This window comes from Monodelphis domestica, chromosome 2 (genome assembly GCF_027887165.1).
Source record: "Monodelphis domestica isolate mMonDom1 chromosome 2, mMonDom1.pri, whole genome shotgun sequence".
Taxonomy (NCBI): Eukaryota; Metazoa; Chordata; class Mammalia; order Didelphimorphia; family Didelphidae; genus Monodelphis; species Monodelphis domestica.
The window spans coordinates 160,965,960-160,983,481 of NC_077228.1; the positions used below are offsets into that span (position 1 = coordinate 160,965,960).

The window sequence follows — 17,522 nt, forward strand, 5'->3', positions numbered from 1 at the left end:
GAGCAATTAATGTTTTCCCAATTGCTTATATCTAATTTTATTTGTGTGAAAAGTGTTTTGTAATTATTCATATAATTCCTGTATTCATCTTGTCAAATAGATTTCCAAATATTTTATATTGTCTAGAGAGATTTTTTTTTTTTATAAAAAACCCTTACCTTCCGTCTTGGAGTCAATACTGCGTATTGGCTCCAAGGCAGAAGAGCGGCAAGGGCTAGGCAATGGGGGTCAAGTGACTTGCCCAGGGTCACACAACTGGGAAGTGTCCGAGGCCAGATTTGAACCTAGGACCTCCCATCTCCAGGGCTGGCTCTCAATCCACTGAGCTACCCAGCTGCCCCCTGTCTAGAGAGGTTTTAAGTGGAATTTCTTTTTCTAACTCTTGCTGCTGGATTTAGTTGGAAATATATAGAAATGCTAATGATTTATGTGGGTATATTTTGAATCCTATAACTTTGCTAAAATTAATTATTTTGACTAGTTTTTAAGTTGATTCTCTCAGATTCTCTAAGTATACAACCATATCATCTGCAAAGAGTAATAGTTTATTTTCCTCTTTGCCTACTTTAACTTCTTCATTTTCTTTTTCTTCTCTCATTGCTAAAGCTAACATTTCTAGTACAATGTTAAATATAGTAGTAGTCTCTCGGTAACTGAGGATGACGATTGTCTTTGTGCGCTTTCATCTGTGATGTAGATGAGTGTGCACAAAAACACTTGTGCATGAAGGAGATTTAAGTGGAAAAGTTGAAGCACAGAGACAGTCCCACTCTCTCGGCGTTAGAAGCCTGGTTCCATTGGCACAAAAAATCGTTATACCTGGAGACTTCCTCAGCTGCACTGGACGGCCATGTTGTCTTTTGTGCTCCAAAATGCCCTAAGCACTCCACAGTGCTTTGCTGCGTCACCCTCTCAGCCGTTGAACCTTCTTATTGGTTTCTTATGTTAAATAATAGTGGTGATAAAGGGCATCCTTGTTTCACTCCTCATCTTTTTGGAAGGCATATAACTTATCTTCATTGCAGATGATACTTGCTCATGATTTTAGATAGATAATACTTATTTTAAGGAAAGGTCATTTTATTACTATGTTTTCTAGTGTTTTTAATAGGAATAGGTGTTGTATTTTTGTTCAAGGCTTTTTCTGTGTCTGTTCTTTAAATGCTGAATAGAATTCCCTTGTGAATCCATCTGGCTCTGGGAAATTTTTCTTAGGGAGTTCATTTATGGTTTGTTCAATTTTTTTTTTCTGAGATGGAATTATTTACCTATTCCACTTTTTCTATTTTTTTTTCTAATTTTTTTTCTAATTTACCTATTCCAGTTCCACTTTTTAAATCTAGACAATTTATTTTTTGTAAATATTTATCCATTTCACCTAGATTATAAAATTTGTTGCCATATAGTTGGACAAAATAGCTCCTAAAGATGGCCTTAATTTCCTCTTTGTTGGAGGTGAAATCACCCTTTTCATTTTTGATACTGACAATTTGATTCTTTTCTTTCCTTTCTTGAATCAAATTAATTAGTGCTCTATTTAATTTTTTAATAGAACAAACTTCTAATCTTATTTATTAGTTCAATAGTTCTTTTACTTTCAATTTTTAAAATTTCTTCTTTGATTTTTAGGATTTTGAATTGTCTTTAATTGGGAATTTTAAATTTGTTCTTTTTCTAGTCTTAGTAGTTTCATGATTAATTTATTGATCTTCTTTTTCTCTACTTTATTGATAAAGGCATTCAGGGATATAAATTTCCCCCTAAACACTACTTAGTCTGTATCCCATAAATTTTGATATGTTGCCTCCTCATTTTCATTCTCTTTAATGATGCCAGTGATTATTTCTATGATTTGTTCTTTTACCCACCCATTCTGAAGAATCAGATTATTTTGTTTCCAATTAATTTTTAATTTTCCTCTCCATGAACTTTTATTGATTAGAGTTTTATTGCATTATGATCTGAAAAAGTTGTATTTATTATTTCTGCTTTTCGCATTTGGTTGTGAAGTTTTTATGCCCCAGTACATGGTCATTCTTGTGTATTTACCATATGCTGTTGAAAGTAGTCATAATCCTTTATATCCCAATTCAATTCTCTCCAGATATTTATTAAATCTAACTTTTCTAAAATTTCATTCATTTTATTTACTTCTTTCCTGTTTATTCTTTGGTTGGATTCATCTAATTCTGATAGGGGAAGGTTGAGGTTCCCCATTAGTATATTTTTGCTACTTATTCCCTCATTAAGTTCCTTTAGTTTCTCCTTTAAAAATCTGGAGGTTATTTCATTTGATGCAGATATGTTAAGTACTGATAGTATTTCATTGTCTATACTGCCTTTTATCAAGATATAAATATCTTTTCAATCTTTTTAAATTTTTAATCGGATCTATTTTTGCTTTAATTTTGTCTGAGATTATGATTGCTACTCCTGCTTTTAAAAAATCTCAGTTGAAGTCCAATAGATTTTGCTCCATCTTCTTACCTTTACTTTGTGTGTATCCACCTGCCTTATATGTATTTCTTGTAAACAACACATTGTAGGATTCTATTTTTTAAGCCACTTTGCTATCTGCTTCCATTTTATGAGTGAATTCATCTCACTTACATTTATAGTTATGATTACATCTATGTATTCCTCTCCATCTTGTTTTCCCTTTAATCCTGCACATTTTCCTTTCATTCTATCCTAGAACACAAGTGTTTTGCTTTTAATCACTCTCTCCATTCCCCATCCCTTATATTACTCCTCTTCCTACCACCATTCTTATTATTCCCCTTCTACTTCTCTATAGAGAAGTCTTTTTTTAAACACTTACCTTTTGTCTTAAAATCAATACTCTGTATTGTTTCCAAGGCAGAAGAGTGGTAAGGGCCAGGCAATGGAAGTCAAGTGACTTGCCTAGGGTCACAGATAGGAAGTGTCTGAGGCCGGATTTGAACCCAGGACCTCCTGTCTCTGGGCCTGGCTCTCAATCCACTGAGCTACCCAATTGCCCCTTCTATCGAATCTTTTAATCACCCCAACTCCTCTTCTCTCTTATATTATTCTCCTCCCTATCACCCCATTTCTTATTCATTTTCTACTTCTTTATAGGGTAATATAGGATTTAATACCCCAAAGATCCATAATTTATGCAATTCTGAAAGGGGCTCCATGATGTTTGAATTGTTTCTTTCTGGTTGTTTTCAGTATTTTCTCCTTGGCTTGGGAGCTATTGAGCTTGGCTATAAGATTCCTGGGAGTTGTCATGTGGGGATTTATTGCAGGAAGTGACCTATGGATTTTTAAAATTTCTTTTTTTACCCTCTTGTTCAAGAATATCAGGACAGTTTTCTTTGATAATTTCTTGTAATATGATGTCTAGACTTTTTTTTAATCATGACTTTTAGGTAGTCCAATAATTCTTAGATTATCTTTCTAGGATCTATTTTTAAGTTCAATTTTTTTCAATGAGATATTTCATATTTTCTTCCATTTTTCTTTCTTTTGATTTTGTTTTATTGTTTTTTGATGTCTCCTGAACTCATTAGCTTCTATTTGCCCAAATCTAATTTTTAAAGACCAATTTTCTTTTATGACAATTTGATCTTCCTTTTCTACTTGCTCTATTCTACTTTTCATGGAACTCTTTTCTTTATTGGATTTTTAAACCTCTTTTTCCAGTAACTCAATTCTGTTTTTTAAGAAATTCTTTATTGGATTTTTGTGCCTTGTTTTCCACCTTACCCAATTTTGCTTTTTAAGCTGTTATTTTCTTTTTCCCATTTTTCTTCCACCTCTCTTATTTAATTTTTAATTTCCATTTTGAGCTCTTCCAGAGCTTAAGACCATTTCTGTTTTCTTTGAAGTTTTGCATGTGGCTGCTTTGCTCTCACTGTTCCCTACTGAATCAGTGCCTTGCTCTTCTTTGCCTCCATAAAAATTTCCTAAGGTTGCCAACACCCTCAAATCAAGAAAGTCGATTCTTTTGGAGAAGGTTCTGTAAAGATTCCTGAAGAAGTCACACACTGCATCAAAAGATCCAGATTGAACTTTGGAATATAATGAACTGAATTGAAGGGGTTGAACATACTTATTCTGAATCTAAACTCTTATGCCATAAGGGACTGCCCCCTAATTGGCATTTTGTCAATGCGTCTCTCAATCAGGTTTTTTTTTTATTTTATTCTCATCTATAACTATTGTAACTCCCTCTTAGAAAAATGCAATATTGTATGTACTTTTAGCTAGAAGGTATTTAGAGTTATAAGATAGTTATATTTAAATGATCAATTGGGGAGATAGGTCTCCCAAAGGATCACAGGGGTTATTGTGTCAAGGAAGTTTATCCCCTCCCCCTCCTGAGGAGCTTTACCTGTCTATAAAACATTCTTGGCATACCACAGTTGCATCAGGTTTTGCGTTGGTCAATGTTTTGTACATCAATAAAGGTCAAAGTTTGGGGCTTCTGAGGGGGAGAATCGAGAAAGAATTGAGGGAGAACTGAGAAAAGAACAGAGCAGGCAGGTGAGAGGGGAAGGAGAGAAGAGACATGCAGGCTAGGCACCATGTGGTCAGGTTACTTAGAAGAATAGTTTTCTACCCTTTCCAATAAACTTTATAAAATATATGTTTGTGTAGAAATATTATTTCAGTTCTTACAAAAACTTTTTACCCTCTCAATAATGCCCTTAGGGATTAATCTTAGTAATGGGATTCCTAGGTCAATAAATAACTTCATAGCTCGTAATGTATATATCCATCTTATTTTCTAATAAATAATTTACAGATGCTCTAGCAATGTGATATTATGCCCGTTTCTCTATGTTCCTATCATCACTTAATTGATCAACTTAACCCATATGTTTCTCAGTTAATATACATGTCTCATGTCGTATTTAGCTATATTAGTCCCTAAACAGTAGATACAATTTGTTGCCAGAACCATACTCTTTCCAAACCAAGTCTTTCTATCATGGTCATACCTAGAGGAACATTTGTTTCAATGCCACAACCCCTCAGGAATGTAGAATTAACTCTATAGTATGAAGATTGTTATAGTAAGATTTTTGTAGAATATTTATATCAAGCCCCTAACTATTGTGATCCTTCAATTTTAGAGGTTCAAGTTCTATTTAACCATTTGACTTTAATATTAGTTTTTACAAAGGATTATTTATTTCAAAAGGCAGCTAGGTAGCATACTGAATAGAGCCCTGGGTTTGGAATCAGGAAGATTTGTTCAAATATAGCCTCAGACACTTCCTAGCTGCATGACCCTGGGTAAGTTGCTTAAGCCTATTTGCCTCAGTTTCTTCATCTGTAAAATGAACTAGAAAAGGAAAGGATAAACCACCACAGTGTTTTTGCTGAGAAAACCCCAAATAAAGTCATGAAGAGTCAGATATCACGGAAATGACTGAATAGCAGTATTTACTTCAAAGGTATGACTAGAGAAAAAATACAAACATTTCTCCAATGACTAAGGGTATAATCACCTCTATACCTCCTTAGCCTTTGGGGAGGAGATTAAGTTCACAATATATTTCAGTTACTATGGCATTAGTCCCACCAAGTTGCAAGTTCAATGCTCTTCTGGGTTAGAGATCAGATGCCCAAATTTTTCACAATTTCTCTGTTGGCTTAGCAGCAATATTCTTGCTGGGAATCTGGCACCAAGATCACTAACCATAGCTGTAGCTTCTGTGTTCAGCAACTCCATTCCTTATGCCCAGAATTGACAAAGACAAATAGGACAAGATCAAAAATCCCCTACCCATTTCTCAAGATTATAGGGCCTAAGATGGTGGCCATTCGTTCTATCCAGTTTAGTACATGGGGTCCATGCTACAAATGAATAAGACCTTCACTCTGGCATCTCTCATGTGGCTGCCTCCATGATAGGTGATCTGGGCATGTATCAAAGTCTCATTACACAATGATGTTTGGAGGAGGCACATTTTAAGAGACAGAGAGATTAGTGGATTGAATTGGATTGAATTGAAATGCCTCTTGAATAATGGAGTAGAGATTTCCAGTAAACTCTCCATAGTGCAGAACTGGAGTTTTTTTGGGAAACTTCAGGCTACATAGATATGGAATGATTGTCTAGGTCGGTATTGTTAAACTCAAATAGAAGTTGTTGTTGGCCATTTATTTTAGTTTTGTCTGACTCTTTGTGAACCAATGTTTTCCTGGAAGTGATACTAAAGTGGTTTGTCATTTTCTCATTTTATGGAGGAGGAACCGAGAAAAATAGAATTAAGTGACTTGCCCAGTGTTATGTAGCTAATAAGTTTCTGAGGCCAGATTTGAACTCAGGAAGATGAGTCTTTCTGATGCCATGTTTGGCACCTGGCTACTAATCCATACATTAGGATCCCTGTGGTCTGCCTATTGACTTGGTTTTAAAATTCATGCTATCTCTGTTCTATTGCATTTTAATTTATTTTATTAAATATTTTCCAATTACATTTTAATCTTGTATGGATGCCATTCTGGAGTCTTGTGGTAGTGGCAGTGTGTTTGACACCTCTGAAGTAAGAAAATAATTGAACTCATGTGAATAGAAAGTGAGACCATGGGAACAGAACATTTGGGTGTGAGCTACTTGAGGGCAGGAACTGTCATTTGCCTCTTTTTGTATCTCCAGTGGTTATCATAGTACCTGGAACACAAAAAGTCTATTGACTGGCTGGGTATAAAGAAAGAAAAGAAGCAGGTCCACAATGCCTTGGAGAACACATACTTAGGGCATGGGAGATGATGATGATGATGATGATAAAGCAAAAGTATCAAGTATGCTGATTTTGTACCCCCATCTACAACATTCTTGACTTTGTTCACTATCCCGGAAGCCATGTTGGCAAGTGCCCAGACAGATTCAGTCTGAATGACATTATGGACTATATTGCCCCAAATGGCTTGAAGCTTTGGAATCATTATTTATTCTCTGGGGGAACCTATTTCCTTACAGGAAGAATCCCTAAAAGCCCAGGCAACCTGCAGCCTAAACTACAGATTATTAGTATTTGTGTCTTTGACAAATCTCAATCGTTTTTTTTCCCCTTAACAAAAGAGAAGTAACACTATCAAGAAAGCTACAGGAAGGGGCAACTAGATGGCTCAATGTATAGAGAGCCAGGCCAGGTTTGGAGATGGGAAGTCTTGGATTCAAACCTAACCTCAAGTACTTCCTAGTTGTCTGACCTTGGGCAAGTCACTTCACCCCAACTGCATACTCCTTACCTCTCTTATACCTGAAAATCAATTCTTAGTATCAATTCTAAGACAGAAGGTAAGAGTTAAAAAAAAAGTTACAGAAATTTCTCCTTTATCATCTGGTCATCTTTCTTAGCATTTCTTAGCTCTACCTTCAGTACAACATACCGTTGTCTAATTTCCCTTTATCTTAAACCTTTTATGTTAGGCAACTGTGGGATTAATATTCTTATTGATTGACTTCAGAACTATAGAGTAGGACTCAAGTTTCAAAAGGCTGTGGGTTGGGAGAGCAGAGTTGAGAGACTTTCTGGCTCAGCCCCCAGAGATTTTGTGATTCCCCTAGTTATTTTGTCCTTTGTAGACCAGTAACTTAAACTTGGGATGGGTAGGGTGTGGAGTGAAGAAATTCCGGGAAAAGGGAGCTCATTCAGGTCTACAATGTATTTAAGTATTTGTGTTTTATGGCATATGACTTTGCATGGAGAGCTTTTCCTCCCCAGGGTGTGTTAGTGCCAGGGGTTGTGCAAGCCTTCTTCTTCCCCTAGATATTTTTGGAAGTGGCCCTGGGTAATTTTAATGTAATGGTTCACTGGAGACAGTGTCTGCTAGCAGGAAGATATTTCTGGTGTGCTCCTCACTTGACCTCTTGGAAGCTATGCAGATATTGCTAAAAAGATAGTTTCTTTCTTCTTTCATTCTAATGGATGGGGGAGTTGAAATATCACAAGAGAGGAGGATTGTGCAAGTGTACAGAGGATTAATGATTAGATGACTACTGCAAAACGGGGAAAAGAATGAGAGGGAATGAGAGAGCAGCCTCTGCACTGGAGGGGATCACTGCTTCTGTGGCTTTACTGCTACTGTTGCTACGCTGCCCAGGAGAGAAATGTTTGGAAGAAACGATAGCTGCCCCTTTTAGCAAGAACTATAAATGGTTAAACGCCTATTCCTTTCTTTCTCTTACTATACTCTGGTTTTCATGCTTTGTCTTTCTGCACTTTAAAACAATATCCATTCACTTTCTGAATTTTTTTCTATGACTTTCTTATAAACAAACTATTTTCTCTAAAATAGCATTTGTGTTGTGTATGTGTATCCTTGAAGAATGTAAAAGTGACCTGTTAGGATCTAAATATGGCCTATTAGACTACAATGGTCACTTCAGGACACAGAGAAGGAAGGCAATTTTCTTTTTTTAATTTACTGGAATAATTAGTGGAAAGTCTAGAGCTGAACTAAAGATATTTTATTAATAAGTATTATTATAACTTCCCAAAAGCAGCAAAATGATTAAATCAGTTCAGACTGTCTTGAACTCCTATGGGAAAAGGAAGGTGAGTTAGTAGTCTTTTAGGACAAAGAAGGTTTCCTAAGGAGAATATTTTTGGGATAGTTACTTAGCTACAGCTAACTGGGACTACTTTTCCTTCTATAATTCCATTGCCATAGCAGGTTCAAGGAAGTCCTTACCTCTGTGGAGGTGGGGCTGAGGGCATTCACTAGAGAAAGAGAATCCTCCCTGAAAGAACGGTTTGGAAAAGAGTGACTCTGTCCATATGAGAATGAGGGCTAGTCAGAGGGATTAATTAATTCTTCTCTTTAAAGACTACCTCTGGTCACTGTTAGATGAATAATCTTATTCCATTGCCCAAGGGGAATTAAAATGTACCAGATCAGGGGCTATGGAGACACAATGTAAGAGAAGATTTAGAAACAGAGCTACATTTTATATCTGTTACACAGACTGGAAGAGATGCTAGAGAAAGAGTTTTTCTCCCTTGGGAATAACCATCATTTGCTGGAGGCTGAAAATAAATTGAAGGAGAGAAGCTTTAGTGTGTATAAGCAAAGGGGGGCCCATGGCAAGGATCTATACTAAGAGTAGCTAGAAATGAGAGCTACAGGAAAAGCCATGCTGCATAAGCAACCAGAGGGGCCATGAAAGGAAGCACTGATAGGAATGAGCAACTACTAGGGCTCTTTTGATAGAGCACTACAGTCTTGTGGGGATGGTTGCTCTCTAATACTTCTTGTTTTTGTCTATGGTCTCTGATGGGTCCTATTTCTTTTAAGTGCTAAATAAATCATTTAATCTTTTTGAGCCTTGTGAATCTGTGCACTTGTAAGGGTAGTGGATGACTATACCCTTTGCATGCAATCCCTGGCTTTCTTATTGAAATTCCACAATTCTGGTTTGGGGCAGCAAAGCAGAGAAATGAAAAATTTCCCAAAATATTGCCAGGTACTTCATGTCATTGGGGAGGTACTACACAAGGATTATGTTAATTTCTATAAATACTTTGATTAATATTGGTCACAAATATTAGTGTACTAAGAGCACTGGGGAGGACATTTAATTTTGGAAATTTCCTTATTCTCTAGTGAATTTCTACTATGCCAACTGGCATTGAATGAGTCTGTCTTTGGAACTGACTGCATTGCCCTGGGGAGGAGCCTCCTATGAGTAATATCTGTAGGTAATTTTCACCAAAAGTAAAAAAACAACAACCTATATACTAAAACTAAAACATTATAGCTATGGCTATAAGTGATTCTGCCCTGAGTCTTAAAAAATATCTGTGGAACAACATTTTTTTTTGTTCATTAATTTTTCAGTTTTGTCCAACTCTTCATGACCCCATTTGGGGTTTTCTTGGCAAAGATACCATTTCCTTCTCCAGCTTATTTGACAAATGAAGAAAATGAAGCAAGCAGACTGAAATGACTTGCCCAGGGTCACATAACTAGAAAGTGTCTAAGGTCAGATTTGAACTTAGGAAGATCAGTCTCTCTGCCAGTCCAGGCCTGCACTATATCCACTGTGCTGCCTAACTTCCCTCTGAATCTAATAGCTAGATCAGCTGTTTGGAGTTTCCAGTATTTTCTTGAGTCTGGTCCAGAGTACCTAGCTCTTTTTTTCTACTGTTTTTTTTCCCCTTTTTAATCTTCTAGACTAGATAATTTAACCTTTTTTTGTGTGTGTGTGTTTCATGACAGGCATGTGGACTCCCTTTCAGGATAATGTTTTAAAATGAAAAAATAGTATTTCAAAGAAAACCAATGATATCGAAGTAGAATAATCTATCCATCTATCTATGTTTTAAAAAAACCCACTCTTATCTTCTGTCTTAGAATCAATACTAAGTATTGATACCAAGGCAGAAGAGTGGTAAGGGCTAGGCAATTGGGGTTAAGTGACCTGCCCAGAGTCACACAGTTAGGAAGTGTCTAAGGTCACATTTGAACCCAGAACCTCAAATTTCTGGGCCATATCTATTTTATTGTATTTTCACTCAACCAATATTTATTGTATTAAATTTTATTTTATTCCCCCGTCACATGTAAAATCATTTAAAAATATTTTTCAAAGACTCTTGAATTCTCTTCCTCCTTTCTTTCCCTTGACCCCCACATCCCATTGAGATGTTAAACAATCTCATATTGATTTTATGTGTGCAAACATATAAAACATTTCCCCATATTAATCCTTTTGTGGAAAGTCAAATAGAAAAAAATAAAGAAAGTGAAAAAAGTTTGTTTTGGTCTGTATATAGATTTTAAGTTCTTTTTCTCTGAAAGCAGATGACTTTTTTTTTTTTTAATCAGGAGTCTTTTGGGACAGTTTTGGATAATTGTATTGCTGATAATAACTGTTATTCACAATTGTTCATTGTATAGTATTCCTGTCACTGTACAATGTTTTTCTGGTTCTGCTTATTTTATTCTGCTTCAGTTCATATAAGTCTTTCCAGTTTTTTCTGAGCTCCTCCTACTTGTCATTTCTTATAGCACAATAGTATTCCATTACAATCATATAGTATAACTTACTCAGACATTCCACAATTGATGGTTATCTTCTCACATCTTTGCCCCCCTAAAAAGGGCCACTTTAAATATTTTTGTACATATAAGTACTTTTCCTTTTTGTTTTTACATTTTTTGGGATACAAAACTAGAAATGATATTGCTGGGTCAAAGGGTATGTACTGTTTTATTTTCCTTTTATAACTCTTTGGATATAGCTTCACATTGCTCTCTGAATGATTGCATCAGTTCACAACCCCTCCAACAATGCATTTATATCCTAGCTTTTCCATATTCCCTCTGGATTTTTGTGCTTCTTTTACTAATTAGCCTATTCCATTTTTTAAGATATTAATTTCTTTAGCATTTTTTGTGCCTCCTTTACCAAGCTGTTGGATCTTTTCCATGATTTTCCTATATCATTCTCATTTCTTTCCTCAGTTTTTCTGTTACCTCTTATTTCATTTTAAAAATACTTTTTGAGCTCTTCCATTAATTCTTTTTGGACCTGAGAGCAATTAATTTTTTTTTGGAAGCATTGGATGTAGCAGTATTGACTTCTATTGAGTTTGAGTCTACCCTGGCACCAAAATAACTTTCTATGTAGAGTTTCTTATTTTTAATTGTTTCCTCATTTTCCTGCCTTTTACTTTTCTTTTAGTTTAAAAAACCCATTAAAGTTGGGCTCTAACTGTGATGAAGGGAACACTGTTCCAAACCTCAGGTTCTTTGTGCAACTGCTTTCAGAGCTACTTCTGGGGATCTAACTGCTTTCTGTTCTTCCAAGGTGGTATGATATAAGGAGAGGTGTATTTAATACCCTCCAGGCCTGTTCTCTGGGCTGTGAGTAACCCCAAACACTCTTTTACCCCTCAAAACTGTGACCAAGTTCCCCTGCTCCCTGGTGGCTGCAAGTGCTGGTATTTGCTGGTGCTCTTCCTCACTGTGTGACTGTGCCCCAGTACTATGACCTGGATCTACATATTGGCAATAGGACAAGAATCTTGAGCACAAAGCCAGTAAAGGGACCCCTGTAATCTCCTCAGGGAAGTTGTCCAATCCCCTCTTTAGCATCTGTGCTATTGCTTCAAGAGCCTGTGGCATTTGTAGGGTCTTCTCTGAGGCCCTCCTTTGCACCCTCTTTTCACCCTGGTGTTGTAGATCCCTTGTGCTGACCTTCTAAGTTGTTTTGGGCTTAAAATGACTTCATCTTCTCTTTTCTGGGGTTATGCTGCTCCAGAATTCATTTTGAGGTGTCATCTAGTGACTTTTTTGGAGGGTAATTTAGTAGAATTCAGATGAATCCGTAAATCTTCTCCACCATCTTGACTCTGCCCCTGTATCTATTTTAAAAATAAATTCATGACCTCCAGCCTAAGAACTTCTATTCAACTTTTATTCATCTTCTGTCTAGGATCTGTATCCCCAAACCACCTTGACCTTCCCGATCTGTGAGCCTTCTTGGTTTCATGGGTTTAGAGGTTGCTGGCCCTAATCCTTAACTAACTTCTGTCCTTCCTTCTATCATTCCTTGAATATGAGTGCTTGGCTCTGGGACATATTTCTCTTCCCTGTGTCACATATGTCACCTTGTTTAAACAAAGACACTTATTTACAAGGGAAAGGAGAATACGAAATCATAAATAATAAACTAGGCTAAACTAATTAGATATATGTATGAAAGAAATCTACCAACTCTACCAAAAATACCAATGATATTTTTGCTTTCTAAACTAATGTTTAGAATATTCCAACTCTAGTTTGGCCCCCATAATCTTTTCTAGGCTTAGAGCTCTGTATGATGGCATATGATTTTTTTTTTTAGATAATAAAAAAGAATGGCTTTTTTTTTTTGCCACAGTGTACTCCCATTGTGTTTTAGAATCTGTCTATTTGGGTGCTATGTATGGAGCCATTTACCTCACTCTATAATCCTGGGTCCAGAACTAATTAGGATGCCTCCTGATTACTTGTAGGCTTTTGGGTCCCCTCATTCCTGCAAAATCATTTAATTACATACAATATACTAGGTAATGCCTCCTGCTGCAAAAAGATGCTAATGTGAGGCAGGGAGGATTTTAAAGAACTTAAAAGATAGAATTGATTTAATCCATTACTGAGTCCATTGTTCTCATTTTCAAATGAGAATTTATTTTATTATATAGATCAGATTTTTTTTCACACTAGGTATATTTCAGAATATATTTAGGGAAAGGAACAGGTAGGAATAAGCAATGGGAAGAAAGGACAAAGCTTGGGACCAAGTATAGCCCCATATCTACAGTGGGGCTGAGAAGAAATTTATTTTTTCTCAGGTGGAAGGAGAGATAATAGGAATAAGCTGGACCAGACCACTGGGGGCATGCCAGGGACTTTAGTACCCCATGGAGAAGAAGGATAGCGGGTGTGGGGATATGTAGAAACTTGCCGACTGCAGCAGCCAGGCAAATACAAGGCTAGGGTGCTGCTACTGCAAATTGAAAATAAACTCCAATAGTTGGAGACTTTGTCTAGCTGGCCTTCTTAAGGAGTTACTTTATTATTCATAATTTGCTGCTGCATTGGGATTGGGTGAATTTATCCCTTTTCCACTTTCCTTCCCTCCTCTGCCTCAATGGTATCTGGTGAACCAGCTTCATTGCCTCTAAAAACTTATTTGCTTTTGGTTCCTTTATAATGGGTTTTGTATTTTAATAAAGTTAAGCTGATTTTTACTTCATTCTGAGAGAGTGTTTGCTATAAAGAAATGGACTACCCTATGAGGAAGGACAAAGGTAGACTTCTGGAAAAATAGCCCCATACTTAACAACAAACCTATATTGAAGCTCTCTCTCTCTCTCTCTCTCTCTCTCTCTCTCTCTCTCTCTCTCTCTCTCTCTCTCTCTCTCTCTCTCTCTCTCTCTCTTCTCTCTCTCTCTAACTCTCTCTCTCTCTAACTCTCTCTCTCTCTAACTCTCTCTCTCTCTCTCTCTCTCTCTCTCTCTCTCTCTCTCTCTCTCTCTCTCAACCTTGGTCTCAATCTCTCTGTCTCTCTGCCTCTGTCTCTGTCTGTCTGTCTGTCTGTCTCTCACACACACACATACACACAAAGAAGGGCTTCACAAGACTCCTAGGTTCCATTTCCAAACTCTTCCTGCAATTAGTTGATTTGAGAAATGACCATATTTCTTTGGTCATATAATTTGTTCTATGACCAATGTCTAGGCCAGCTGTGGGTTGGATTAGATGATATCTGACATCTCCTTCAACTTGGAGATTTGGCAAAATTGCAAATTTTTCTCTATGCTTTGGCCTTCTGATAGATCTATCTATTGATTAAACCCTTTGTAAAATGGGAATAATTCTAACCTACCTCATAGGAATACTGTGAAGATTAGCTAATTAATGATTATGAAGTGGTATAAAGAATTACAACTAGTAATAATCAATGGGGCAATGGTAAAAGTCATTTAGCTACATGAGAAACCTATTAAACCACTTGAATGGACTTGATCGAAGGAATCAGTCAATAAATTACAAGGTTTCTGAAACCAAGTCTTAATATATTCAGCAAAGCCTTCCCTGTGGGGCACTGAACTTAAAGTAATGCATCATGGTTTGCCCAATAATAGATGACGTGCCCATAATCTTGAGAATCAGTGGAGAGAGAGAGAAGATAGAAGCACTGAGCTTCTTCTTAGGTAAGGGTACACATGCCCAAAGATGTCTTCTTCCATTGGGCAACAATTCTTCATGGCTATTTCTCAAGGATCCTTTTGGAATCTAATTGGCTTTATGGTTTTATATATATAAAAACCTCTCTCTCTCTCTCTCTCTCTCTCTCTCTCTCTCTCTCTCTCTCTCTCTCTCTCTCTCTCTCTCTCTCTCTCTCTCTCTCTCTCTCTCTCTCTCTCCCTCCCTCCCCTGAGACAAGGCATTGGTTGATCATTGCAGAGATTCTTTGTGTCATAGGAAAAGCCTCCTTGACATAAGAGCTATCTAAAGGTGAAATGGGTTACTTTGGGAGATAGAATGTTCTTCCTTATTGCAAATCTTCTGGATAACCACCCATCAGGTAAGTTGTAGAACTCTGGACTGTGAATGGCTTGTAAAGCTCCCCAGTACATCCAGAAACAGATTAAAGCATAATAGGAATATGTTTAACAAAATGAACAAAAATACAATATGAGATAGAAAACGCAAATCTGTAGTTTTCTCAGTCAATTTACAGCCAGCAGGGATCTCTTTGTATGTGATAACCCTGTAGAAGAGATTATTTTTAGAGAATGAATTATTTTTGGAGTATGGACTTGATCTGAGGTCCTTTCTATTTCTAAAACTCTGTGACTCTTTGTTTCATCTCAGAAGCTCCACCAGGGAATGATCTCTGATGTTTTTACTAAAGATGGTTCATGTCCTGATTTCTGCTTCCAGTCTCTACCCTGCCTTTTGGCAACAACAACAATGAAAACTGATATTATATAGAACTGTACATATATTTTCTCCTTTGAGTCCCACAACAATACCTGTGAAGTATATAGTACCTGTACTGTGGTATTATTATACCCATTTTACAGGTGAGGAAGGTAAGACTGAGAGAGGTTCTGGTTACACAGCTTTTAAGTGTCAAAGGTAAAATGTGATGTCAGGATTTCCTGGCTCCAAGTCTAGCACTATACCCACTACCCACAGTATCTTTCTTGTCAGGCACTATTGTAATGCTGTTACATTGGATTTACCCCTGTCCTTCACACATCAAAAGTATGTCATACAGGCACCTGCAGTGAAAAGTTCCTAGCCCCTGCCATAAACTTAGTTTTTTTTCTGCCTTTTCATTGAAAAACATTGTGCTATGGTGGGAAGAGTCCTGTGTTAGGGAAAAAAAAAGTCCTAAATTAACAACTAATTAGTTTGCCCTTGGGAAAATGACTAATAAGTTAGCTAGGTGGGCACAGTGGATAGAGTGCCAGGTCAAGAGACAGGGGGGCTGAGGTTCAAATCTGACTTAACCACTATCTAGCTGTGTGACCTTAGGCAAGTCACTTAACTCCCATTTGCCTAGTCCCTTCCCTTTCATCTTAAGAGTTGTTACTCTAAGAAAGTAAGGGTTAAAAAAACAAACAAACAAAAAGAAAGCAACTTAACCAATTTTAACCTCAGTTTTCTTATCTATAAAATAGGTACAACAATAACACTTGTCCTGCCTGCTACAGTTGTTGGATCGTTTAAATGAGAGAGAGATTGAAAGGGCATGATGTAGCCTCAAAGTGTCCAGAAACTGGGGACGCTCTCAATATTGCAACACTATCTTCCTATGGCAAATAACTGTAAACCTTTGCTTATTTACTCCAGAAAACTTCTACCCAAGAGGTGGCAGTGTTCAATGAATAGAGGATTAGCTTCTAAGCCATGAAACTTGCCTTCAACTCCTGGTGCTAATACATCTGAATTTGCATGACCATGGGAAAGCAAGTGTCCCAGTCTCCTCCCTAAGATTACAATTAAAAGGAGCTGAAAATCTGCTTGTTGCAAGTGGGCTCCATGCTGGTGAAATCAAAGGTCTCCACAGAAACATACAGATATCCCCAATCCAAAGGTTCTTTGCCCTTCTCTCTCCCTCCAATTCCCCCCCCCCCCCCAATCAATCACAGCCCTTGAATCTGGGAGTCTAGGTAGTACCTTCTTACCTCCAAGAACCTTCATAGGAGTCTTGGTGAATTTCAGCTAGGGAACACTCTGATCATATTTTATAGACATAATCTCCCCATGAAAAAATGTTTCATCTTCTCTGAATGCTATGTAAATATAAAAAACAGCCAGCACCCCTGTCTGCAAGGAAGCAGTGAGTGAAATCTACAAGCTCTACTGATGTGGATAATTATAAGCCTCCAGCATCTAGGATGAGAAAGTAAACCATAAACACATGCATATCCAGGAACTCCTTGGAGATTTCTTATTTTTACCTACAACATTTACGCATTTTCTCATTCAGAAATGCATCATTTCCCTCACCTTGACAAATGTAAACTCAGCTCATCTATTTTCATTGGGATTTTAGAAGACTTAAGCCTCCAGGTTTCCTGCCAGTTTCTCTCAAGAATGCTCTTTGCATTCGGTGGTGGGCTGTGATGTTGGAGCAAAAGGTGCATCTCTACGGAAACAGATGTTAGTATCCCCTGTGGCCCAGTGTACCCTCTCCCGGTAATATTCTTTGAGAATTTGCATTTATGTAACTCCTTAGGGAAGTGTAGAGAGTGATGACTGGCTCCAAGAGTGAAGGGAAATCATGACAATGGTAAGGAATTGGAGGGGGAGGGATAGAATCTTTAATTAATGGCTCCGGAGAGGGAAAAAAGGGATCTTACAGCTCAGACAAGCTGTTTGAACTTGAACAGGGTTAATTGTTTTCCATACCACCTCCACAATAGCTTTCGTCCAGGGAGATGGTGGTGAGTGAGTCTTAATTAGCCAGGCTTACCTAATCTCTTAGACAGGTTACATGTGGAATATTATAGAGATATTCTGAGCAC

The 17,522-nt window shown here is 37.2% G+C and overlaps 1 pseudogene; it reads right to left on the reverse strand.

The window, feature by feature from the left end:
• The window catches only part of LOC100618540 (disks large-associated protein 4-like), a 59,633-nt pseudogene extending 42,492 nt beyond the window's left edge, over nt 1-17,141 (reverse strand).
• Nucleotides 17,142-17,522: the final 381 nt, after the last annotated feature.